General features: G+C 42.1%; 1 protein-coding gene and 1 long non-coding RNA gene across 4 annotated transcripts in view; one reads left to right on the forward strand and one right to left on the reverse strand.

Moving 5' to 3' along the window:
• The window catches only part of EXD1 (exonuclease 3'-5' domain containing 1), an 83,215-nt gene extending 79,066 nt beyond the window's left edge, over positions 1 to 4,149 (reverse strand). The window contains exon 1 of the mRNA XM_075927135.1: positions 3,497 to 4,149. The gene's annotated coding sequence lies outside the window, so the exon portion shown is untranslated. The remainder of the gene's footprint in view (positions 1 to 3,496) is intronic.
• A 167-nt stretch (positions 4,150 to 4,316) lies between these two features.
• Positions 4,317 to 25,693, forward strand: LOC102448741 (uncharacterized). 3 transcript variants are annotated; one of them, XR_012903440.1, is made up of 4 exons: positions 4,317 to 4,464; positions 11,733 to 11,817; positions 15,844 to 17,530; positions 21,007 to 25,693. It is a non-coding gene; the product is annotated as an uncharacterized LOC102448741 (long non-coding RNA). The 3 variants fall into 3 exon arrangements; XR_012903439.1 differs by having other exon boundaries at positions 15,844 to 16,962; positions 17,414 to 25,693; XR_012903438.1 differs by having other exon boundaries at positions 15,844 to 25,693.
• Positions 25,694 to 26,918: the final 1,225 nt, after the last annotated feature.

Consider the following 26,918-nt stretch of genomic DNA (forward strand, 5'->3'; position numbering starts at 1 on the left):
GTAAGATTTTGACACTGACACTCAAATACTGTACAGTTCAGATGTCTTCATTTTAAAAGGGGTGTTAAAAATGGGAAGACAAGTTATTTTGAGGGCTAGAGAATCCTTTATACTGAGACGAACACTTAATTCTGGTTAGTTTATCAAAGATTGAAGGGTTTGGTGTAAAAATAATGTGGAGAGAATGTCATAAAGTGTTCTTCTAACCTAGTACAGAAGAGCATAACAAAACATAATGGCTGAAAGTTGAAACGACACATTCCAATCAAATCAAACCAAATTTTAATAGTGAGTGTTTAACCATTGGAACAAACTGAGGAAAGTGGTGCATTCTTGAGTGGCTATCTTGGGTGAGACAGTGGTCAACCTAGTCCAGTATCTGTAGCCAGACATGAACCCCATCTTGGTTTCCACCCCCCCCCCCCCCTCCGCCAGAGAGAGCAAGAGAAAGGCAGTCAGCCTTTGATGCCCTGGGAACGCAGGTGTGCTGCCTGACCCTGACTCTAACAAACAGAAACCAGACAGTAACTGGGCTAGCTGACGACTTGGGGCCTCCTGCTGTCCTGATGGCTAGTACCAGTAATTGACATGCCTGCACTGTCCCAGGAGAGGAATCTTCGCCCATCACATACCAGAGATGCCCATTGTCTGCATTTTCCCAGGTGTGAATTATGCTTTGCACCCTTTGTGGGAAACTTGGTGTTCAAAGCCATTTTTCCTAATTGGCCACTTGAGGCCAGGAAGAAGCCTGCATGACCCAAGGGCTATAAAGAGGGATTTAGTAGCCCACCCCATTTGAGCGCCAATCATCTACACCTGCTGGCAGGTATTGATTGTCTCCCAAGGTCTGTGGGACGCCCAACCTTGCCCTACTTCAAGTCTGGAATGCAGGGGTGAGAATATATACCTGCTAGGTGTCTTTTCCATGCATTTAATAAGCGCTCAGAGAACCAAAAGGGTTTCATGGTACCTGTAAGTGACTTACTAGTGTAATTTCTGTCCTGTCCTTTGTAGTGGCTGTGTTATCTGTAACACAGCAGTAGCATTTAACAGCTAAGTTTACCCTGTAACAATAAAATAGTATCTGTTTAAGCTTTAACCTGACTCCTTCAGTTGCTGTAACAGAACCAAGCACAATTTTAAAAAGAACTTCAGCCGGTCATAAGGGACAGGTATAGGAAGAGCTTGGGCGTTATGGATCGTATCACTCCCAGGTGACAGATCTGTTGGGGCATCTCAGTCTTCCCTAGACTACCCACTGTGAAGGGATCATATATCCTAGCAGTAAAAATCTGAGATGTAATAAGCTCTCCCTGTAAACTTCTTGGGATGCCCGTCAACCTTCTCTAGGTTGCCTGCTGCGAAGGGACCCTGGTCTCAGCAGTTGAAGTCTCAGGTGTATAACACACACACACACCCCACTCACTGCCCTGACCGTCGGCTGACAGTATCCTCTTTTGATAGTAGCTAGGGGCAATCTGGTCCTTGCAATGTATTACTATTTATCAGTCTGTTGCAAAACCTCCTCCATTGACACCTTAATCTGAGACAAATGTGAGAACTGTCACCAAAACAGTGACCGGTATGGGAATTTCCCATAGTCTTCTGCAGTGAAGACCAAAGCAAAGAATTCACTTAGTTTCCCTGCAACTTCCTTATCCTCCTTGGCTACGTCTAGACTGGCATGATTTTCCGCAAATGCTTTTAACGCATTTGCGCAAGAGGGCTTTTGCCCGAACGGGAGCAGCATAGCATTTCCACAAGAACACTGACAATCGTACATGAGATCGTCAGTGTTTTGCGGAAATTCAAGCGGCCAGTGTAGACAGCTATCTAGTTTTTGCGGAAAAAGCTTACCAGTCTAGACGCAGCCCTTGAGTGCTCCTTTAGCACCTTCATTATCCAGTGGCCCCATTTGATTATTTGGCAGGCCTCCCACTTCTGATATACTTACAAAAGCAAACAATTGTTTGTCTTGCTAATTTTTCAAATTCTTTTTCACTTGACTTGCCGGAGTTATTCTCATTTTTCTCAGTAGGACTTGTTCCAATTTTTAAAATGTCTCTAACTTCATCTCTTGATCTATTTAACCATTGTGGCTTTTTTGATCTCTCCCCACCCCAAAAACAAGTTGCAGGAATTTCACTTTTGTTGTTGCTCCTTTTAAGTTCTGTTTAACTAACTTCCTCATTTTTGTGTAGCTCCCTTTCTTGAAGTTAAGTGCTGCTATGGTGAATTTCTTTAGTATTCCCCCAAGCATAAGCATAATTTAATTACATTGTTACTATTACTGAGATTCAACTGTATCCACATATTTTCTTTCATGTTTTCAAATCAGTGATTTGGAAGATGTGCTTTACCCAAACAAGTGATTGGGCTCAAGATAGGGGTAAATTGGTAGAACTTAATGGCCCATAACTAGGACTGTACCAAATTTATGGTCCATTTCAGTTATCAGATTTTAAAAATAGTAAATTTCATTATTTCAGCTACTTAAATCTGAGATGTCAAGGTGTTCCAATGGTGGGCACGTAGAGAAAAGTTGCGAGGTTATTGGAGGGAGGGTTGCAGTCCTGTCTGCTAGTCTTACTTCTGTGCTGTTGCTGGCAATGGTGTTACCTTGAAAGCAGGGAATCTGGAGTGTGGCTACTGACGGTTGGCCTAGTTCTGAATGCAGAGCTGCCACCATAAACGTAAGGATGATATTGCAATCATTACTTCTGTACTGCTGGTGGGCTGCTGCCTGCAGAGATGGGAACCTGGCTCACTGTGCTCTAGCCCAGTGTTTTTCAAACTGACTCTCAATCCAGTAGTGGGTCATGGAATGTTAGACACTGGGTCTCATTGCTGCAGGGGGATCAGGTGACCAATTAGGTTGCTAAGGCAGGCTACCTGCCTGTCCTAGCAACACACACTGCACTGTACCCTAGAAACAGCTGGCCTCAGGCCTGGACCCTGGGGGAGGGCTCCATGCACTTTCCCTTGCCCTGAGCACTAGCTCTGCATTCTTGTTAGTTGGGAACCTACTCCTGGCTGTTTCTGGGGGCAGCATGGTCTGTGGTGCCCAGAGAGGCAGGAAGCTGGCCTTAGCTCCCTTGCTGGGCCACTGACTGAGCCACTAAAAGTAATCCTGTCATGTCGCAGCCTTGATGCCCCCAAACCCAGCATCCGTTCCTATATGCCATAGCTCTCGTACTCAGTCCTATCCCATACTTCCCACACTAGTCAAATTATGTTAGGTTATGGGCATCAACAATTGTCTTCATGTGGGTCATGAGAAAAAAGTTTGAAAACAGCTGTTCTTGCTGCCCAAGTTTAAAACAGTAAGGGTGGCAATATCACAACAGCATTAAGCTATGGAGAAAATCGGTGGCCCACTGTCACAGTCGCTGTTCAATCTTTTAGAACTGCCTTACTAACTACTTGAGCTCAAGGTAATATAAGCAATGTCCTTTTTGCTTTAAATCATTAACTTTGTACAGAGCTTTGCTTTTACCTTTCTAAGGTGCTGATCACCCTCGACTCCATGTAATTGGATGTGTTCAGCTCCACATTCTTGAAAATCCACTTGCACATGTTGTGAAGACGTGACATTTCAGATGACCTGTACTCGGCATATAGTCCTGAAGCAGCTTTCCTACTTCAGCTGTTACGTTATTCTCACACTTTAGCATTACTGTGCTGAGCCTTCTACCTAACAGGGGTCCTGCCTAGAATAAAGGTTAATTTAGAGCTCGGCTGAGCCTGGATTGCCAAAACCCATCCGCAGGTGGAGCAGAAAGGGGGGGGGCGAGGTAGAAATGCTCCACTTAAGGTCTGGGAGGAGGGCACGTAATTTTTACCCCTCCCTTGTAGTCTCTAATAAGGAGAGGAATATTGCTGCCCGCTGGGGGTGTCTGTAACAGCTGCTAGGGAACGGCATGTGCTACCAGTGGCCATACACCTTCCCTGGCACGAGAGGTTCACATCGCACACTGGATCAACTCAGGCCCCAATCAATGTGTTAGCAGCAGCGACCCTGGGTCCACGTGCTTTAAGGCCTGTGGGGCTTTCCCGGTGGGAGAGGGGCGCCCTGCGTAAGGGCTGAGCTCTGGCCCCCTAAGGCCCCGCGTCCATGTCAGGGCTCGGTCGCTGTCCCGCCAGGCCGCTCACCTAAGAGCGAGTGGAGATCTTATCCCACGTCTCTCCAAGCCTTTCGCAAGAGATTGGCCAATCAGAGGAGCGAGGTTTGTAGGGGGCAGCCAAATATTTCTGACGGATGCAACCACTGGCCAATGCTTATCGAAGGCGGAAGGGTGACGACGAGGTTCCTGATAGGCTGTCTCTCGAGTGGGTGGAGCTGGAAGCGCCGGGCGCCGTGAGCCCCCAACTGGGTGGCCGAGGTGAGCGGGGGAAGATGGCGGAGTGAGAGGAAGAGGCTGAGGGGACAGGGCGGGCCGCGGCCCGGCGGCCTGGCCGGGGCAGGTAAACGGAGCGGGGAACGATGGCCTGAGGAGTGAGACCGAGCCTGGCTAGTGGCGGGCCGGGCGCGGGACCCGGCAGCTGCCTGATTGGGCTGTGCCCGGCCATTTGTGTGTCCACCCCCCCCCCCCTTCCCGCTCCCTGATTGGGCTGGGCCTGGCCGCGTACGAATTCTGCCTGGTTCTCGCTCAGGCTAACTTACACCCCCGCCTTTTCACCCTGGGCGGGCTTCGGTCGTCAGTGTCACTCGTCCCCTTCCTCCCCTTGCGGGGTGCGCCCCTGATTGGGCCGGGTGTCTGTGCGCCCCTTACGCACCATCTCGGGCCCCCCCATCCCTGGCTGGGATGGGCTTGGCTGGCGTGTGTGCATTAGCCACGCTCCAGGAGCGGAGCCTCCAAATTCCGGGGGGGGGGGGGAGGAAGGTGTTTAATTAGATTTTCTGGATCTGACTTCTGCATACTTTACTCAAGTTGATAATGCTTCTCCAGAGGCTGCCAGTCTACTGTGGTGTACAGCATCGTGCGTCTCTCTTTGGGCTTATCGCTGTTGTACTTTAATACTCATGTAGCGCCAAGGTTCGTAGAAAACCATAGCAGAAATAGTTCGTAGTGCTGGTTTCAAGGGTGCTGACTTCAGATCTGTTTGAACAAAGAGAGCTCAAATATGAAGAAGTCTGAATTAACTTTAGAAAGACAGGATGCTATGGATAACCCAGAGTGATGCATTAGATACAGAGTTGTTAGTAGGCTGCAGCAGATGGTTAGGAGAACAAGCTTCTGCATAGTAATTCAGTTGTAACGTATTAACAGCCATAGAATTTATGTTCAGAGAACAGCTGCAACTGTTGATGTGCATGTGGCAGAAAAATCAAAACATATAATTTGAATTTAGTCTATTCAACTGTTAAAAAGAGTGCTGAATATTCCAGGCTACAAAAATAGAGGGAGGCTGAAACTTATACTATTAAAAGATTCTATCTTTTATACATGAAGTCTTATTTGATGACTTGACATCTTTTTTTTTTCTTCACATTTGCTACTAATGTGTTGCATTGGGTGGGTGCACACAAGGGAATGGATTTCAGATGCTTAAAAATTCAAAGTCAGGATTCACAAGCTGTCTGATAGCAATAAAGGAGATTGTATGTACTGTGGAGCAGGGATGTAAAATTCTATTCATTTAGTTAACCAGTTAAATGTTAAGTTTAGGCAGTTAATTGATTAAACTGGGGCAGCCGGGAGTGGCCCTTGCCCATGGTCCATCCAGGGCTACTCCAGCTCCATAGTGCTTCGGGCTTTTCACCTTGCATGGGTGAGGAGCAGAAGCTGCAGTGTGGGGTGGCAAAGCTGCTGGCTCCCATGGCACGCAAGCTCTTGGTCTGGAAGTTGGCAGGCTCTCACAGGGCATAGTAGGCCAGTTACCCATATAAGTTATCTGTTCAAATCCCTACTGTAAAGATAGAAATTTCAGCAATGAAATTTTATTTCAGTTTCAAGCTTCCAAATGGCATCAAGCAGAAAAGCATTCTAAAAGCAATGGTAAAACTCTTATATACAATATTATTATTTAAGAAGAGGCTTCCCCTTCTATGTCTTCTGGATTGTTTGTTGCTCTGTGTGGTATGCTGGTGCTAAACTAACAAAATAACCATTTTTCATAGAATTATAAGATTAGAAGGGACCACAGAGGTTATCTAGTCTGGAGCTTTTTTTATTGCTGGAGCTTTTTTTATTGCTGCCATAGACTCTTAGATGGTGATTGGGGAAGGGACAAAGTACCTATAGGGATTGGGCTCTGTCCCCCTTTGGAGTCACAAACACAAGAGAAACAGTCAACCAGTGTGAACTGTTGGGTTGGTGGGGCTCAGACCTGGGACTCCAGCTGCAGGGCCTTGGGCTTTGACCTCAACCACATGGCAGCAGGCACTAGCCCTGGGCTCCCCATCATTCTTGGCCCCCGCTGCCATCTACCTCATCAAGGGTTTAATTTGCTTCTTGGCTGGGCAAGGCTGAGAGTCTTTTGTGAACGTTGGTATTTGTATTAGGGATGTTAAATATCGGTTAATTGAATAGTCGATTAACCTCATGAATTCTTATCCGTTAGTCATCTATTCTGTAGTCACCAGGCAGCCCCTGTCTGGGGGGAGGCCAAACATGAGCAGGAACTAAGCTGGGCTGCCTGCCCACCTGGCTCCTAAAGCATTTTAAATGCAGAGCCGCAGTGGGGATAGCTCCAGGACCCAGTGCAAGCCGGGACTGAGCTGAGCTGCTGACCAGCCTACTAAAAAGTTTACTGGCAAGGGGTGGGAGGGGAATGGGTGTAGTCTATAGCAGTGGTGCTTAACCTTTTTTCATTCGTGACCCCTGGAGCTGGGAAAATTTTTGTTGAGCAGAAATAGCCTTAAGCTATAAGCTTTTGCTTATCAGTTCATCGGCTATACTATCACATCCCTAACTTGTATATTTGTTAATATCACTCTTTGCTGCAGACTTAGCTATCTGAGAGATGTGAAAGGTGATTTTAACATACATACATACATACATACATTATATATATATATAATATACACACACACACACACACACACACACCACTTTTCAAGGCAGCAGACTTTAACTAGCAAGCCTTTAAAAAAGCAATAAAAATATAACCTGTATAAATAAATTACAATGATTTGGACATTGATTTGGACATTCACATATGCATATTAAAATGGCCAAGAGTTAATGGCCCCACTCTTAGGTCACCAAAAAGTTTGCTGTGACAACTGCTAAGCTAGTCTAACCCCCTGCCAAGATTCTGGATTTGTTATGTAAACCATCAAAGACGTATGGCTATTCAGTCTTTTTTTAAAAACCTCCAGCGAAGGAGCTGTCCAAACGGTTGAGATTATACACCGGCTCCCAGTTCTACTCCTCTTCACCCCCCCAGGGAGCTGGCTGTTGCCCTGTGGTGTGGGCTCTGCAGTATAAAGCTTATACTCCAGATCCTGCAGTTGAACTGGCTCTGCAGTATAAGCCAGGCTTTGTAATGGTTGCATGGTCACATTTTAACTTTTTAACGTCCCTAATAAGCATAACATTCTTTATGTTGTATAATTTGGCAATACTGTCAAGAAACTTTGGATTTTCCGTAGAATTTTGTTAAAGATACATAACTACATTGTACTTGTCAGGAGGAAGGTGGAAGTCTTGGTAGGTAGGTAGAGGACATTTTGCAGCTTCGGACATTTGTGGAAAATATGGCAGGATGTTTGAAATTAGACGTATGTTACTGACAAAATAATTGGAAGTGAAATAGTTGTCCATGTCCATAATTAAATTATACTGTAGTTAATTATGAATTAACATATTTTTTAGAGGTATTATTTTAGTTTGTGCACATTTTCAGGAAGACTGCATTCTCATTGATTCCCTCAGTGTATGTTAGGAAGATTTTCATTTGATAAATAGATTATTTTAAAATTAAATCTTAAATTTTGTTCAATTCTGCAGGATGTGGATTTGTTGCTGGGATATTCTAAAATAAATATGATCCTGCTTCTGACTAGAATTAACAGAATAATAAGATGGCAAGTCACTCCCTTCTCCTTCACATGCATGCAGCACTTCATTCAACTCTTGGGCTAACGATTATATTTAGCTGCAGTGGCTCCCCAAAAGCTGCAGAAAATAAAATTGAATAATTTTGTTTCCATGGGTGAGAGGTGGGAGATACTGAGCATGAGGGATGTAAAATCCCATTTAATTAGTTATCCACTTAAACTTTAAGTTTTACCTGTTAACTGATTAAATGGGAGTGGGCAGGCTGGAGTAAACCCTGCCTGCGGTGGGGAGGCTGCTCTAGCCCAGCATCAGCGGGCTGGAGTGCTGGGCTGGAGCAGCCTCCCCACCTCCTGTGCCCCATAATTTTAAACCTGTTAACCAATTAAACGGGAGTTTACATCCTTAGTGTGGACATATTCTATCAACAGAGGGAGCAAGTATGAACACCCTCTGGAGATTTTTGTTTTGTTAACTTTTGGGTGTCATAAAAGTTTGTTGAATACATTTTGCCTCATGCTTCAGTGGGTGTGATGGCTAACTTTACTTTTAAGGGGGGAGGGAGAGCACTTGAATGCAAATTGCAATGTGTTAGAAATTGCCTTAAGATTTCAATGCTGGTAGCTGGAAAATCTTGTTTTGTAAACTAAGCACATCTTTTGTGGAAGTTATTGAAGTTCAGTATCTAACATCAATGCATTTTTAGAATCACATTTTCTGTTGCCAAGAACACATTAACCTCACAATGGTAGAGATGTACATTGATAGGACTGCTGGCTGCAATGGGGAAGAACTCCAATAAATAGGCTTGACAGTTAGATTTTTAAAAATATTTTGACAATTTTTGCCAATTTAAACTTGTTTTTCTATTTTTATTTTTGCAGTTTGGCAAGTGAGGCTGGGGTTAGGGTTAGAGCAGTGCTACAATGGGGCTACAGGAGCCTATGTGGTTGCGGGGTACAAGACACTGTGTTCCTGCAGGGATTGGGTATTACATCCCTGCAGACATTAAGAGAGCTCATAGTACAGCTCCTCTGTCATAGCCACACTTCTGCCACAGGGAGCTTCAGATCCCTTCAGGCGCCAATTGTGGGGAAGGTTACAGTCTTGGCAAGGCACATCACAGATTCCGGGCATTCCAAATAGTGAGAGAGAGAGTGAGTCTGTGACAGCAGAGCAGAGGGCTCCCTGTGCTGCTGCAGGAGCGATTCAGCACCTTGTGGCCTCATCCTCAGGCAGGACTTCCTCTTCTCCTTGCAGTCCTAGCCAGAGGTCTCTGCTTTGTCCCATCAGGACTGCATCCTCCCCTCATGCCGTATGCCTGCAAGAATCAAGTTCATAGGCTCTGAGGCAACACAGGGATCTCTCTGCACCTCTTACGCCAGTTTTTGCTATCATTTTCAGTGTGCCAGCTAAAATGGATGTTTACTGACAATTATCAATTAAATCCTATGCAGCATACCTGTAAATTACCAATTGTGTGACCAAACAATCTTCTTTTTGTAAGTAGCAAAGTTTTGAAGAAGTGTTTACCAATTTTGAATACATATAATTCACTTGTGCCTAATTTTCAGAAGTTTGGAACATCTGCAGTTTCCATCAATGTTAGTGTGAAGTAGGGATGTGAATGAGTAGTCGACTAGTTGACAAACCGATAAGCCTAGGTTTACTGGTAAATCTAGTCAACTACTTGTGTTTCCCCTCCCTCTCGCCTTGCTGCCTCTGTATCCCCTAGCAGAGGCAGCAGGAAAATGTTTCCCCTAGCAGAGGCAGCAGGGCGGAAGCAGGAATTGGTGCTGGGGGGAGCTGCTTAAAAGCCAGTTTCCACCAGTACTGGCTCCACAGTACTGCCTGTCACCCTATCAGAGGCAGAAGTGTGGGGTGGGAGGCCAGGGAGGGCGGAGGCTGCTGCAAAGCAGAACCTGTCTGTGGGGATCCTGAGCTGCTCATGGACAGAAGCTCCTCTGCATCCCGCAGAGCAGCCTCTGCCCATGGAAGCCGAGGCTGAGGCTGCTGCCACTATGCCTCTGATACAGAGGCAGCAGCATGGGGCAGCAGGGAAGCTGGTCTGCACAGGGAGCTGTTTTTTTAAACCGGCTCCCTCTTGGCGCTTTGTGCTGCTGCCTCTGATAGAGAGGCAGCAGCATGGGTTTAGCAGGGGGCTCCCCAGTAGTGGGGGCAGAGCACACTGGCTGCCAGCCCCGCCCCTGGGGACTATAGAATAGCTTGCTAACTGCTAAAAATTCATGTGGTTATTCAACTGTTCCATTACTCGATAACTAACATCCCTAGTGAGAAGAATATTTCCATATCACCCTTGAAAATCAGGCAGAGAATGTGTCAAACTGAGCACCCTCACATGAAATATGAAGTTAATGAATGTGTATAAAAAATGTTTCCCCTAGCAAATTTAGGCACGTTATTAGTTGAGGCACTCATTTGTATGAAAAATTAACAGCAGACGAAATATTTAAAATGTAACTTATTTTAATATGTAGTCGTCATTTGTAGTCTTGGGTCTTACTTTGCTCATTCTAACTTCTCTTGGAAATTGTCTCCTTCCTTTTGGTCATGATGCATAGATTTCTGGGAGCTCCAGATCACTGTTTTTTATCAAAAGAATTGTTCTCTGAGGGGCTTAATGTTGTGTTCACATATTGTCAAAATAATCTATTGTGCATTTAGTTATTGTAGTTTGATTTGGGATTGTAAAGGTCAGAATTTGACAGTGTGAAAATGTAAGGACTTACCTGAGAGCATAGAGCTAGAAATCACAATAGATCAGTGGATTGTATCTTGCTAAAGGTGCTGGTGGTTCTCTGACTTTGAAAATGTCCCGCAGTGCAGGAGGAGAATAAAAAGGATCAGAATGCTTTTGTGTTTATGATGGGAGTGTTTTAATTGTGTAAACTCAGTGTAACGAAGCATCCCTGCTTACAGGTGATCCATCATTCTACCAGTTAGGTTGTCGGCATCACATTCTTGAATCCTGATGTTATTCCTCCCCACTACAACTGTGTACACAGGCACTAATGATTTATTTTTTTATCAATCTGCAATGATTCCATTCACCTTCATTTCTAAGGAAATGGAGTTGGACATATGTCTGTTTAAAAAAAAAAAAAATCAGTCCCAGAATGTTGAGCAATTATCACCATAAAAAAATCTCTCCGCAGCATGAGAAGTAGAGTACTGTGTATCTTGTTCTCCATGTTTGCTCTTCTATGCATAGGTTTCCTGGCATTTTTAATGAGATATAAGAGTATACTCACCACCATCCTAAAATTTACAATGTAGCACAAACTAATTAATATGAAAGATTTCACCAACCGATCTATTAAATTATACGCGTATTATTTCAGGGCACAAAATGGTTTCTGAACAAAAACCTTCTGGAAATGTTTTAGGTAGGGGCTCTTCTCCCCAGAAGTGAAGGGAAAAGTTTGCTTCCATTTAATCTATTAAAATTAAACTTAAAAATCAATGGCATTTTGTTGCCATTTGGAATGAGGCCTTGTCAGGATGGATGAGAGAATTTATTATAGCAGATGAATAAAAACTATGGAGTAACAATGATTCTTGCTTGACTAGTTCCTGAAAGATACCACTGTTGTGTTTCTGCTCGTTTTATTTGTATCTTGCAAAATGTCAGGATAACAGAATTCTTGTTTTTACTTTGCTCTTTGGTTTATATAATTTATTTACTGTCCATCTTGTTGTGCCAATCAGGTTCACTTGTGTTCCATTTTGAATGCCAGGCAGCAAACTGAAAGGAAGGAATCTTGGTGGGAAATGTCATGTGTGACCATTAAGGGTAAGTTCTTTTTGGTTTCTGATTTTTGTTTATTCAGTCCCAGAGGGTTTTGGCTTTTCTGGAGATGCTGTAGGGTAGGGCCTTCAAATATGGCCCATGGGCCGAATCCGGCCCACCAAGCTACTGGATCTGGCCTGTGGGTTCAGTGGGAGCTTTAGTCAGGCTCCCTGTTTGCCCCACCCATGTATGCCACTCAGAATAACTGACTCTCATGCTGTCCGTCAATTGCTGTGGGCCTGGGAGGAGGAGAGGAGAGGCCTAATGCTCTGCACCCGCACAATCTTGCAGCTCCCATTGGTTGGTTTCCAAGCCCCTGCATCTCCTCCTGCACCCCAGTTGCCTGCTCTAGGTCACAGCCCACTCTCAAAAATTCCAGGGCTTTTGTCAAGGCTGTTCCTCACACTCCTTTGAGTGCAGGAGGTAGGAGACTGCAAGAGACCTTAAAATACCCTGCCAATAAAGGCTTCTGCTTAAAAACTCTCCAAGGTCACCGGTTCCCTGACCTTGGGTGGTACACTGCCACCTCTCAAATGCAAAAACTGATTTGAAAACCCAGGAAAACTCAGCCGTTGGGAATTTCTTCCTGTGGAGTACTCTCAAGTGCTTTAACTCTCCTTCAAGAGAGAGCTTGAAAACAAGCTGTAAGGCTATGTCTGGACTACATTACTCTTTCGAAAGAGGAATATAAACGAGGCAACTCGAAAGTGCAAATGAAGCAGCGATTTAAATATCTCGCACTTCATTTGCATACTCGCATCCAAGCACTTTTTTGAGAAAGGGGTCGTCAAAAGTGAAAGCGCAGTCTAGACGCGGTTCTTTCGGAAAAACAAACAAACAACCAAACCCTTTTTCGAAAGAACTCGTACACCGGAAAAAATGAGTACGGGTTCTTCCGAAAAAGGGTTTTTCCCCAAAGAACCGCATCTAGACTGCACTTTCACTTTCGACAGACACTTTTTCGAAAAAGTGCTCAGATGCAAATATGCAAATGAAGTATGGGATATTTAAATCCTCGTTTCATTTGCACTTTCAAGTTGCCTCATTCCTCTTTCAAAAGAGGAATGTAGTTTAGATGTGCCCTAATTACTTAATAGCTGACCTCTCAGTCTCAGGCACAGGTATGTAGAACCTCCTGCCTTCTAGGACACAGAAATCAAATCTGGGGGTACGTCTAGACTACCGCGTTTTGTCGACGGAAGTTTTGTCGACAGATACTGTCGACACAACTTTCGTCGACAAAGAGCGTCCAGACACATTGAGTTCTGTCAACAAAGCAAGCTGCTTTGTCGACAGAACTCCGTAGTCTGGACGCAGTGTTACAGGCAATAACACCTTCTGTAGACAGAGATCTGTCGACAGAAGGTGTTATGCCTCGTAAAATGAGGTATACCAGCGTCGACAAAATGCTGAGTTTTGTCGACGTTATGTCGACAGAACTCAGCGGTAGTGTAGACGCTGGTATAGTTTTGTCAACAAAAGTCCACTTTTGTCGACAAAACTAGGTAGTCTAGACACACCCATAGTCTTAAAAAGGTGAGTTTATTAACAAAATAAGACATATTTGATTGCTAGCGGTAACTCTTACAGGCAGTTTAATTAACTGAATGGCTGGGATGTCCAGAAAAGGGTAGTACCCCAGATGTTAGATAACGTTTATTTTAGTAATCATGTAGCTAAAAAAAAAATTTATTGGTTACACAATTATTAAAATACTCCCTGGGGCGAGGCTGGCAGCCAGTGTGCTCCGTCTCCACTCCTAGGGAGCCCCTGCCTCCTCATGCTGCTGTATTGGAGGCAGCAGCGTGGGGCTGCAGCAACCTGTATATACCGGGGAAGCCAAGCTCCCCATCAACGGGGTACTGTGGCATCCCTCCTGTTCTCCCCCTCATCCTCCTGCCTCTATATCAAAGGCAGCAGAGTGGGGACGGACAAGTGGCTATGGGGGATCCAGTGATCTGGGGAGCTGGCTGGTAAGCTGGCTTCCTCCACGTACTGGCTCCCAGCTGCACCCCAACGCTGCTGCCTCTGTGAGAGGCAGTGAGGCAGGGCAGGTGGCGCTGTTGGAACCAGCACATGTGGAAAGCCGACTCTCCACAGGCACCAGCTCCCACCTCCCTTCACCTTGCTACCTTTGATACAGAGGCAACATGGGGGTGGTGCACGTAGTCATTTAAATCAATGTTTCTCAACCTTTTTTTATAAAGTACCCCTTTTTTTAAAAAAAATTAAGTACCTCCAGTACCTACAGTTTTCAGACACACACAATTTTTTTTCTACAGTTGCAACATGTTTGTTTAAACAATTTAATCATAGCCGGGCGAGTGATGACATTTTTGGGTATAAAAAGTACAAAAATAATAAAGCGCTGTAAAACTTAAAAATTCAGTTTTCTCCAAATTTCAGTTGTTTTGACGTATCCCCCAGACTTCTCTTGAGTACCCTTAAAGTTACTCGTACCACTGGTAAAGAAACACTGATTTAGATTAACTGATAAACTCAGGCTATCTGTTAATTGTTTAAACAACTGTATGATAACATTCCTACATTCATCACAGCTTTGATTTAATTTTTGCCTCTTGCAGTGAGGAAAGATGGTCTTGTGGGTAAGGCATAGAACGGAGAGGCTAGGTCTACACTGTAGCCTCCTCTCCCCCTCACCCGAAAAAGCTACGCAAAATGCGCTCTGCAATTTGCATAGCTGTTTCCAATTGCTTTTCCAGAAGAGGCTTTTCCGCCATTTGGCCTTGTCCAGACAGGGCCAAAAGGCAGAAAGGCCTCCTCTTTCGGAGGAGCCCTTATTCCTCGTAGAACGAGGTATACAGAGCTCCCCAAAAGAATGCTTTTGCTCTTACTAAAAAAAGTGGAGTACCCTCAAGCTCTCTAGCCTTCCTACAAAAGAGAGTTTGAAAACAATCTGTAATTGTTTAATAGCTCCCTGTGACGTTTCAAAGCAGCAGCACCACCACATGGAGCCCAGGATCAGTGGGGAAATCCCCAGCTTGACCCCGTGCTCCATGCGATGCTGCTGCTTTGAAACGCTGCATATAGGCTGGGGAGTCCCCAGATGGCCTGGGCTATATGCGGGGTTTCAAAGCTGCAGCACCATGTGGAGCTCAGGGTTTGGCCTCAAGCTCCACACAGTGCTGCCGCTTTGAAGCATCCCTTCTCTTTCTTCCTCCCACCCCCACCGGTGCCTCTTTCTGATAGAGGCAGCAAGGCAGGGGGAAGAGACTAGTGTCGACTATGTGATAAGCATTTGCTTATTGAATAGTCAACTAGTCATTCACATCCCTGCTGTGTAGGGGAACCCTGAGCCTCATAGGCTGGAGTCAGGCAAGCCTGGAACTAGATTTGGCCCCTGGGCCTGAAGTTCACCACCCCTGGTTTAAAACAAAGACTTCATTTCACACTGCCACTATGATCAGTGATGCCAAGGAAGAGCTGCTGGTGTAGAATCATGGTATAGGAGTCTGTTCACTCTTGAATTAACAAAGAAAAGTAAGTGGACTCAGGAAAAGAACCTAACATCTTTGATCTAACAACCATTCTGAATACCTTTCTTCACTGGTAGTATTCATACTCTTGTATATTGTGGTTAATTAGCTGCTGTTAATCCTGGTTCATGGTACCTGATTGTTTTGAAATTGTGGCCCAATACGCAGTCAAGCTACACTGTGTGTATTCTTTTCCCAGCATTACATTTACAACTACAGTATGTTTCTATGTTACAATTAAGAAATCCACATAGCTACCTACCACATTCCCAACAATGTGATATTTGTTGCTGGACACACTGTTTTTGTGTGAGCAAGTAAGTTTTTAATTCAGTATATCTGTAGTGGCTAGCCTAGTGACTTCTGAAATGAGAACTCTAAGAAATTTAAGTCTAGGTATCATTGCAGTTTGTGCAACATCCTTATGTTGTATACATTGAAATCAGATTTTGAAGAAGTGAACTTTTGACCATTTTAATTTTGAGTTAATTTCATTCTGTTGTTCCTTCTGTTTTTCCTTTTGTGTTTTCAGGGCTTTTCCTGGCATCCCAGAAGGAAGTTGTCCTGTTACTTTTTCTTAGAAACTGATCATAAACCGTGAAGTGTGAATGCTCTACTACTGATGAAGAAAAGTCTTTTCCTTAAGATCTCTTATCTTTCTGTTTCAACTTCTTAAACCAACATTTGATGTATGGAGCCTTCACTAGCTGGCTTCCCCCCCCATAGGAGCACACAGCAAGCATTTTACCAACCCTTACAAGTGAAATAATTGTTTTGATGTTTTCCTGAAGAGATGTCTTCAGAGTTTTTGAACTCAGTTTGCGCCCTAAAGAAAATTCTTGCAAGCATGTCCACACAGAAACCATTCTTCTTGAACGGCATCTCCTTTCTGCATCTTAGAAGGGTAATGTCTTCTCTCTCTCTCTGCCCTATTGGAGAACCTTGTAAATAGATAAATGCGTATGGTGGTGTGCCAAGCTGTTTCAACATGTGTGAAAGGTTGCAGCAAGAGAACCAGAACACATTTCCACCCTGAAACAAGTAACAGACTTAAAAAACCTCACAATCCTGGAAAATCCAATAACAAGGATGTCCTAATCCAGAACAAAGAATGGACTTTGTAGATAAATGTCTTAATGTTGACCTCGTGAAGCAACTAATGCACAGAAACAAATACAGAATTACCTTTCCCATCATGTCTGAATGAATCATTACATTCTGTGATCAAAAACATCTGCATGTGTAAATCCACACAACCAGTGAATGTGAAGAGCTTTTACCAGGAAAAAGAGTTGCTCTGCATTGCCTCTTTTGTAGCAAGCCCCTTCCCTAAGAAGGTGAATCTTTGAGCAACTCTAATGCTATTGGTGGTCCTATAGTGTTGGGTTTACATTGTACCTCCAGTCTTGTCCAGCAGCTTCATCAACAAAAGGAACAAAAAAACTCTATAATCCAAGAGATCGGACAGAACTTTTTTAAAAAAGGAACTTACCTCCAGTGGAATGAGAGAGGCTACAAGTGTAATGCTCCAACTCATCCACTCCGTGTCCTAGGTGCGGTTTGAGTTCATACAGCTGATGGAGTTGTTTAAGTCTCCTTTGGCTACTGGCATATTTGGATGGACACTCTTCCAGGGTATAGACACTAGGAGGTATGATAGAGGAAGAAACAAGTTCAGAAAGAGAGCAGAAATGCTGAAGGAAGTGTGCTCTTTTTCTGGCTCCTCCTATATCTACATCCCAAACTAAGGAGGAGATCATGGTTCTCACACGTTAACGCCAGATTCTTTCTCTCCCATCACTTTGGACTTATACAGGATATTTTCCTTCCATTTGAGAGAGAGAGAAACTTTGTTGTTTAGTTGTTCCCTGCAGTGTCAGTCTGTATGCTCAATGAGGTTTCTTGATGGAAAGGCCATAATTGGCTTATCTGTTTTCTTTTACTTGAACCTGGAGCTCTTAGTAGTGCATCTTATTCCATGAATGTGTTGAAATGAATTTAACAAATGTGATTTGCTGATTTAAAAAAAATATAATTACAAATCTGGATTTTAAAAAAGGGGAGTAGGCTCTGTTCATATTATTTTTTTTATCTTCTTTTAGAAAACCATTGAAGAGATCCAAGCAGCCTGAAAAATGGCTTTTAAAAAAAACAGCCGAAATTTTTCTCAGCTCCTGATGATGGTAGCAAGAACAACATTTTGTGACTGGTAGAGAAGGGTAAGGAGTTATAAAAAGATGGGGAAGAGAGAATCTCTAAAGAAACTCTCTTTCTGATGTCTCCCTATCAGTAGTAGAAGTTGAAGGGGAACAAATTCTGGGATTGAACAACTCCATGCATTGGTTTTGGTTTTGGTTTTGTTCTTCACTCCTGAGAATAAAGTGTAGAGCCACAGTGAACATGTGTTGTGACAGTAAGATTTAATTATGTCTTTTCCTATTTTGTGCTCTCTTGAAGAGAAAATCAGTCTCACTGACTTGGGAATATTGAGCTATACATTTCATACTTAAAATAACATTAGAAGTAGTGGCATCAGAATATAAAAAGCACCAATGCCCCACAATCAGTTGCCTTTATCTGTTCACTTGGAAAAATGATTATATTAGTTATGGCCAGGCTGGTTGGCTGGTTTCCTTTAAGTACATTGCATTCCTTTGTCAAACAGAATTTAGATTTTTGAGTGTTAAAGGCAACTGGAAAAATACGTTCTCTTTTAGGTCCTCCTTATTGAAGTCAATGGGATTTGGAATTGATTTCAGTAGAGGCAGGATCAGATTGTTAATGGTGGACTTACCTGCAGTCAGTGTCACAAGTTTAAATGTGATTAGAAGGTATCCAATATGGCAAATATTTGATCTTAAACCTGTGATTTCTTCTTTTCACTTGCCTGGCTCCTGTTTGTCGTCCTACTGATGTTCCTACTTGAAGCTGTTTCTAGCACAGCCTGATTGCAAATTGATTTGGGAGCAGGAGTGTATCTTTGTTTTTCATATACTGTAAAAGTCAGAGAATGGACTCTGGAGACAGTGGAGGTACTTTAGCCCACTTTGCCACATATATAGAAATAATTGTCTCTAAGCTCTGCCCCATAACAAGAAATGGCAACAAATGTTGACTTTCCCTGCTTACCCCGAACATATAATAGCCACTTGATTAATTTTTATGATAAAATTATAGTAGGGCTAATGTTCCGTGGCTGTCACAGGAGTAGCTTCAATTGTGTAAGCCCAAAAGACCCCATTGGAGCATGCTTTCTGCCAGCTTTTTTATGAAACTGCTGTGCTAGGCAATACTGCCTCAGCTTTTAGACTTTACTCTTTGCTCCGCTTCTGTTTCTCAATGTTGGTTGGAAAATTTCCTGTATGAAAGGTTAAACAAATAAATATGGGGCATGTGCAATAGATATATATATACATATATATATTTTAATACTTGTGGACAAAATGATGTTACAAGTTGTTTGAAAACAACAAAATCACCAATGTCTTCCATTTTGAGATGTGTATAGTTCCATAAGCATTAGTGCTTTGTAGCAAACTGTAGTGCCATGTTAGGATCAGTGCATGAGCCTAGTAGTATTTTTACAATTTCAGAGTGGCAAATTATTAATGATAATAAACAATAACGTAACTAACAGTAGAAAGCAGACAGTAAAAAATGTTATGAACATGGTCTAAAGATGCAGTATCCTTAAGCAGTGGTAGTGACAATGCTATCTTTGGAAACAGAATTTATTAACTTGATGGGATTTGTGAAATAATAGCTGACTTTTTTTGGTAAAATCTATCTAAGCTAAACAGTAGACGGTGCGCATCCAAATTAATCATCTCTGAGTCCATATAAGGTGAACCGCAAGACAAATCCTGGATATACACCATATTGGCAATGTCATTTGTTTCCTTTTAGTCTTAGAGAAACGCCCTAAACTGTTCTTGCAAATACTCTTCATATAGACAACTTCAATACCACCTTCCCTCCCATCCACTATATAGAAGCTGAAGAGCCACTTAGTGTTTTTTAGCAGCTCGACTACCTTTTCATATAGGTATAATTAAGGAGCTCTGCCAGTTATTGAGCAAAGTAATATTTTGCAAGAAATAACTCTATTTAAAGAAATTACATGATGCTAATGCTAATTAGTAAAACTAGTTAAATTGTTTTGAGATGCTGTCTACAGATTTTGTCAATTTTGTGTGCTTAGAATCTTAAATTATAGATTGACACTTCCAGTACTTTCCCTAGCTATCTAATCTCTTTTTAACTACATGGCAATTTTTTCTCTCTTCACAATGCACCCTCTCTATTTTCTGACAATGGAAAATTGAGCTAAGTGAAATCCAAACGGCTTAACATTAAACATAAGATTGTCATGAAAGTCATAGACTCCATGACTTTCAGAGATATGTGACATTTTTCCTTCACCCTTGTGCCTGGGGTGGTAGGGCCAGGGCCACTGTAGGCAGTGGGGGACCCACAGCTCTGAGCCACTATGGATGGAGGCAACCTGTAGATGTCAGCAACTGTCAGTAATGAGGTCCCACAGTTCAGATGCTGGTACTAAATTTGTCAGCCACTGCAGGCAAAAGAGGCCCTGGAGCTGTCAGTCCCAGTAGGTGCTGGAACTCCTTCAACTTCCAGCAGCAAGGCTAGGGCTTCAGTTGTCTCCCAGTCAGCCCCTTCCCACCCATTATTTCGAGTAAAAGTCACAGAGAGGTTATGGGCTTCCATGAATTGTTATCACCTACAACCTGTCCCTGACATTTACTAAAAATAACTGAGACAAAATCTTAACTTGATCACTTTCTCAAACAGGCAGTTTAGGCTGTTCAAGCAAGAGATGGAAACAGTTCATCCCAAGTTTGCAACAATCTGTGGATGAAAGGCATCTGATTTCCTGGTATAGCTTTTTAATTGCTGTCACTATTATTTTTCACCTGCCTCTGTTTAAAAAAGAACAAAATCTGCTGTTGCTAAGCAAGGATACTGCATCTTTTTCTTGAGCCCTGCCTGTAAATGGCCACCTGGGGAAAAATGAGTAGCTTGGGTTTCTGAGTTGATCTAGATTAATTAAATGGGCAAAATGTACTGAGATACAAAACCAGTGATTCTTGCAGAGTTAATTATGTAATAAAAAACAGAGTCTCTGCATATTCCGTCTTTCCATGTATATTGGGCAGGTGGGCTGTTTACAGTAGAGCTCTGGAGAACTGTGCTCAAATCTAGTTCAGTTCTGAACAAAAATAACTATACCATTGAATCAAGTAGTTTAGTGCTTGGGGGAATCAATTGATAAAAATACCTCTGAAACTGGAATGCAAAATAGCACAGTATGTAGGGGAAAATATCCCTGATGCAAACAAAGCCATAAAAAGATTTAATAAAACTAGAATTTTAGTAGCAATAACTGTTTTGCATGTAATAGTAACTAACTTGCATTAGCAAGATTGTACCGTAGAATAAGTGGTAATAACCAAATAAGTTTGTGGTCTGTGCTGCAGGGAGTTGCATGAAGAGAACAGTGTCTCTTTTTAAGAAGATGGAAGAATTTTTCTTACTATTCTCCTCCTTTGAGGGAAATGGCACTTAAATACTATAGTGATGAGACTTGTATCAAACCTGGATAGCTGTAGGTCATGTATCTAAATTGGTGCATGTAGGGGAAGAGTGACTGGTTTCCCTATTGCTTGTTTTGTAGAGTAGCATGTGCAGTGCCTCTGAGAGGAAAGTGCTGAGATGTGAAGAAGACCCATTCCCCACAGTTGGAAAGCATGATTCAAAGCTTTTTATTGAGAGAGAGAGTTTTGTTTTTATAAAGAAAAACCAAGTAGAAATGTGACATGTCCTAAAAAGAAAGCATTGCAAAATGTTGACATGCTAAATATTTTTTTCTGCAGGGACAGAATTGCAGGATTTCTCTTTCAAAAGACTATCCTACTTCCAATTTTAAGTACAAATCAGCCATATGTTTCCATTTAAGATTAAAACTGTCTTCTGTTCACCGTTTTCAGTTTTGCAAAGCCAGTTGCAGTAGATTCTCAGAGGCAGATTGATCTGCTTACTGTGGCCTTTGTCCCTGGCAACTTTTGACGACCTTTAAAAGAACCTATGGAGTTTTAAAATACAACCCACAGTCAACCTTGTCTTCGATACATATGTGTAGCCTGCCGAGAGTATACAAGGTAGCATGCCATTTTCTGTCCTGAATTGAATTATTAAACCAAAGTGTGTATTGATCCATGTGGTGACTTAATCTCTTTGATCACAATGGAATATTGCATCTGTAGTCTCTGCAAGTGGCTGCACTTTGCTTCATTATTTAGTAAACTAGGTGGGGCCATTTGTCCCCTAGCAAGTTAATAATATGACCCTCTGTTGGGGCAAAATGTAGGTACCCTTACTCTAATGTAACCAAAATCAGTGTTTGGATAAGTAGCTAAGTTTAGTAAGTAGGGGCATATTCAGTAGTACTCTTGTACATGAAAACCTGTGATCTGAAAGATGGTGGGTAAAATAAATTCCGGGCATTAAATTATTATTAAAGCAGGAAGCATACCAAGAGTAAACCTTAACTTGATCATATTATTGACCTCTAGATGGTATTAGATGAGCCTTATATACTTACAAAAATCTACTTGCCAGTCTTTTACTATAATACAGGCAGTCCTCAGACTTACAACACAATTACTTCCTTACAGTTGCGCTGTAAGTTGGAACATTGTAACTTAGACTCGCAGTATACTTCACTGGAGACTAAGCATTGTAAAATCAAAACCTATAGTCAGAAGTCGAATTAGGGTATCAGTCTAGAAGTGTTGTGTTGTTTGAGTTAAGTGAAATGTCAAAAGGCTGAGGACTACCTGTAATGAAAACAGTATCTTGCTCACTTCTCCAGAATATATACTTTTCCTAGCTGAGTAGAGTTTTGCAAGACTGTGTTACAGTTAAAATGAAAACCTGCAAGCCTATGGTAGCCATGAAGGCTATTTGATTGTTGGTGCCAATGCAGTTTTTCTCGTGTACTATTCTCCTGGGGGTGACTACATTTCCAAAGACTGCTCACAACAGCAGTGTCAGAGATCCTGCTTCCCTAAAGCCACTGAGCAGTGGCATGGTATCTTTTTTTTTTCTCTCCCAAACTCTTGATTTCCTTGCTTGAAAAACAAAGCAGGAACTTCAGACAATATGATGGCTGTCAAGTAGTGCCATTCTAAAACTAGGTCTATGCAGTACTAGGTCTACTTTAGATCATGTGTGTGTGGACTGTGCAGAAACTTATGGTCTGCTTTTTTTTTTGTTTATTGGTGCTGTTGGAGAAGTTCTAGCCAGTACTTATGCTGTGAATTTTATTTCTTGTTCAGTACAGCTGGCTGGATACGATCTTTTCAGCACTAAGGAATTCTTGTGGCAAGTTTTTGGGGATAGTAGGACACTGCTATTTTAAACAGAGCTTACCTTGACAGCAGAACTGGTTGTGAGTTTTATGGAAGTACTACTCAATAGTAATGGGAGAACAGAACCTTTTCCTGAGGAAGTTTGTCAGTACTCTTAAAGACCCCCCTTTTCCCTGCATTGCAGTGACCATTCTTTTAAGCCACTAATCTAGACTGGCTGAGATTTCCTTCCAAGCCCATTTGAGCAGCTCTTTACTAGAGGAGAGGGCTACCTGTTGGGCAATTCAGGGTATAGCCATTCCTCCCAGAGGTTCAGCATCTTGTCTCCACAGTATGCCCAGGGTAGGGTACCAAGGGCCAGCAATAGAACCTGGGTGTTTCAAATAGCAGTGGAGAATGCTATCTATGGAGCCCTTCCCCCTCTGCCTGCACCACTTTTTTCCTGAAGTTAGACTTCAAAATAATGCAAATTCATTAGTAAAGGACAGGTCTGTCACTAAACCTATGTACCAAGCACTCACAGTGCACTCATTCTCTTAAGGCTTACCTTTTATCTTGACTGTCAGATGTTCTGTCTTTACCATAGGTCCTGTGTAAATTCTGTTTTCTCACCAAACTCTGTGTTTGCGGGGCAACTAAGAGGATGTTTGTATGTGAAGCCCTAGGAGCAAAAAACTGCATGGACAAACTGAGGAAGAGTGGCACAGGCCCATAAATCAAGTCTTATAGAGCTAGTATTCTAATTATGCATGATTCAAAATGTCTAGTGTTACATAGTTATTACCAGTAAATTCAGATATGCATTTATTCATAATGAAGCAATAGGAACTAATATACCAATAGCTTGAATTTACTGCTTTGATTCTCAAATTATGTTTTTAGAAAACGCACTGCCTCTGTAGACAAAGGGGCAGATTGTACAAATAGGGACAGAAGAAGCATGGCACCAAAACTGCATATCAGGAACAAGGATCAGCAGGACTCGCCTTTTTAACCTCTTGCCTGGTTCACATTAATGCCCTGAGCATGTAAAAAACAGGGTATGAACTAAGCATGTTTAGTGGCGAGATAAGGTTTCTCAGCTGCTGCAATTGTAGCAAATGGAAAGGTGCAGAGTTTCACAGGGTGTGGGGAGGGTTAAGGGTGAAATCTATAAAAAATGACTCGTAAACTTGAGTGTAGGATTTGCCTGATAACAGGTGAAAGAGCTCTTGACTTAGTGAGGTACATTCTTTGAAGGGGGTTGAAATCAATAAGCACAGTCCATGTATTTCAGGTGTTAAATAGCTTTTTAATAGTATTTTCAGGTAATTCTTAGCCACAGAGGCTGCTGTACTGAAGCATACTGGTATGAATGAGCAGTTATGGCACCATGTAGGAATGAACCTGAAACATTTGACAAACTTGTGTTTTTATTTTGTTGAGTTCTGACTAAAATTTTTTTTTTCAAATGTGATGAGATTTCCTCATTGGGGGTCCTGTCGTGGCAACACAGGTGACAATGTATTTTTGTTCTTGATTTCACTGTTTTGTTTTTTTTTAAACCTAGTGAACTTGATATGAAGGGACTTATGGAAATTAGGTGCCATCTATTTGTAAACTTTCACTGTGTTTTCTGTAAAGAATATATCTTGGAACCACTGTGTGGGTGTTTGGGGAAAATTTCTGCTGGGAATGTAATGTGGTGTGTCTTCAGCAGGGCATAAGAACTAATGCTGCTTTAACTTGTCTAGAGTATGCAAAACTCATAGCTCTTAGACTGAGACAATTAACCTGCATGATATCTTCTGGCTAAATCTAACTTTGGAGGAGGACCTAGTTTATGTGAAAACCCCTCTGTCAGAGATTCCCTCCTCTTTCTTTAAAGAAACAAAATGGGGCAAGAGGGTTTATTGGTCAAGTTAATTCCTATCTACATTCTTAGCCATTAATACAAGTCTTATCCCCAAGACCACCCACAATGCAGAGTTGGTGTGGGGGCCATATTTTTTTATTCTTTCTTTAGATATATAGTAGTTGCCAAATGAAAAAAAAAAAGAATATTAAAGTTTAATCAGTGAAGACTATTTTATAGTATCGGAATATATATAGTTGAAATTTTTCCTTTGGCCAACTTCCATTAGCAAAAATCTGGTTAACATGTAATCAAGTGATCAACCAAGCTACTAAAAGCCTCTACTGGGCATTATTCAGGACTACTCTTCAGTTTAAAATCCCACATTGTTCCCCTCCCCCCCCCCTCCCCCAGTAGAGGCCTGGTCTGCACTTAAAATTTAGGTGAACATAGCTACAGCACTCAGGGTGTGAAAAATCTACATCTCTGAATGTTGCATCTATGCTGCCATAAACCCCCCTATGGCCAGGTACACAGAAGAATTTGTCACCTACATACCGTCACTGGAATTGGAGTTACTACAGTGACAAAACTACTGTGCCACTGTAGTAGTGTAGACATTACCTGAAAGGTAAGCAATTAATGTATTTACAACAAGAAGAAAAAGGACTTAATTGTAAATCTTTTTTGTGAGGAACATGGTGAAAAAGCAAAGGATAAATGTTGAAGGTGTTTTTCAGCTCTTAACAGGAAAGGCAGAGTCCATTTTTTTAAAATAAGTTTTGTCATTTAGTTTGGAAACTAAGTTAGAATACTTCCTATACTGAACTTCTTATAGTATGATCACATTTTTATTGTACTTAAAAGACCATGCGCAGAAAAGATTAGTAAAGGAATTTAGTGGTAACACTGGGAACCATTTACTCCATTGCACAGTGTGTTTTATATGGTAATAATGAAAATTTCTCCCTGTATATAGCTAAAGTTTTCCAAAAGGCAGCTTGCTTTTATATCTATGCATCTTTGGGGATTTGAAGAAAAGACTTTATTCTTTTGACACTGTAAAGAGGAATTGTTTAAAAATGAACTTGGAAACTCTGCACCTGTATACAATTTTTTTTAGCAATAAAGCAGCACGGGCTGAGAATGCACTGAAACCTCATTGTGTGTCATTTGTTAGATAAAAACAATCTAAATGTTAGTCATGTTTCAGGTGAAACTGGTAGTTCTGCCTAGTAATGTTACCTAACCATTCCCATTATAAGACTGTTTTCAGTGATATAAATGGGTCTGCCAAAACTATAATAATTTAGGTTAAACTTACGTGCCAGAGGTGTGCCTCAGGCTGAATCATTTTGGAAAACCTCAGCCAAAGTGATCCTGCCATTTACAAGAAAACAGGGGAATGTGTACCTTGTTTTGCTCTCATTTAAACAATTATGACTTTTTATTTGAAAATATCTAGCACCAATTTGGCAGGGGGCCTTTGTCTCAGGGATGTGCCTTTTGCCATTCCCACGAAAATCTGCCCAAATCTGGTTAAGTTAAATCATTGTGAAAAACTGGTTTGCTCAGTTTCAGTAGATTTTAGCAGCTACATCTCCTGAAAATTCTGTCCATATTGGGCATCTTCCGCCCATTGTTGAGTAGATCTGGGCTGCATTGGTAATGCTGTACTCACAACACAGAGGGTACAGATCCCTATCCCATGGCATAGATGGAAATTCCTATTGCTTATCTGTTAACTCGATTGGCAGAGGTTGGTGGGGTAGATGTAAAGGTTCCAACACAGCTGATAATGTGTGTGGGTGTTGGTAGCATGGCACATGATGGACTTAGGAACCTACAAACTACATTAACCTTGCAAAGTTAAATAGGAGTTAGGAAATGCTAGAATTGAGGTTTCCTATACAATATCAATCCATCCCCCTTATCTCTGTGTATACACACAATCTATTACGTGAACACACCCTTTTTTTTGACAGAAGAAAACAAACCCTGTATCCCATTGCACAGGATGGATGTCCTTTGGCAATGAATCAGAATTGTGAAGGAGGCAATTGCTGTAAGACCCCGCCTAATTTGTTGCAGAAGTTGGAAAGCATGTACTGTAAGATAGTAGTTTAGGGGAGCTAAATGCTGCTCTGGAGAATTGTGTTTTGTTCCATTCCTCTGACCTAGGCAAGTCACTTAAACTTCACAGGTGTTTTGTGTAACCAATTGGCAATAGGTAGGTGAAAGGATGTATTTCTGCATGGGAACCCCCTCACATCCATCTCCTTTCTCAGCTGGGGGCTTTCATTTACTGCATCACATAGATGGGCTCCACTACAGTTATTGCTACACTTTTATGTCCAACATTTCATTCAAAGCCAACCAGCA

Source organism: Pelodiscus sinensis, chromosome 4 (assembly GCF_049634645.1).
Source record: "Pelodiscus sinensis isolate JC-2024 chromosome 4, ASM4963464v1, whole genome shotgun sequence".
Lineage (NCBI taxonomy): Eukaryota > Metazoa > Chordata > Testudines > Trionychidae > Pelodiscus > Pelodiscus sinensis.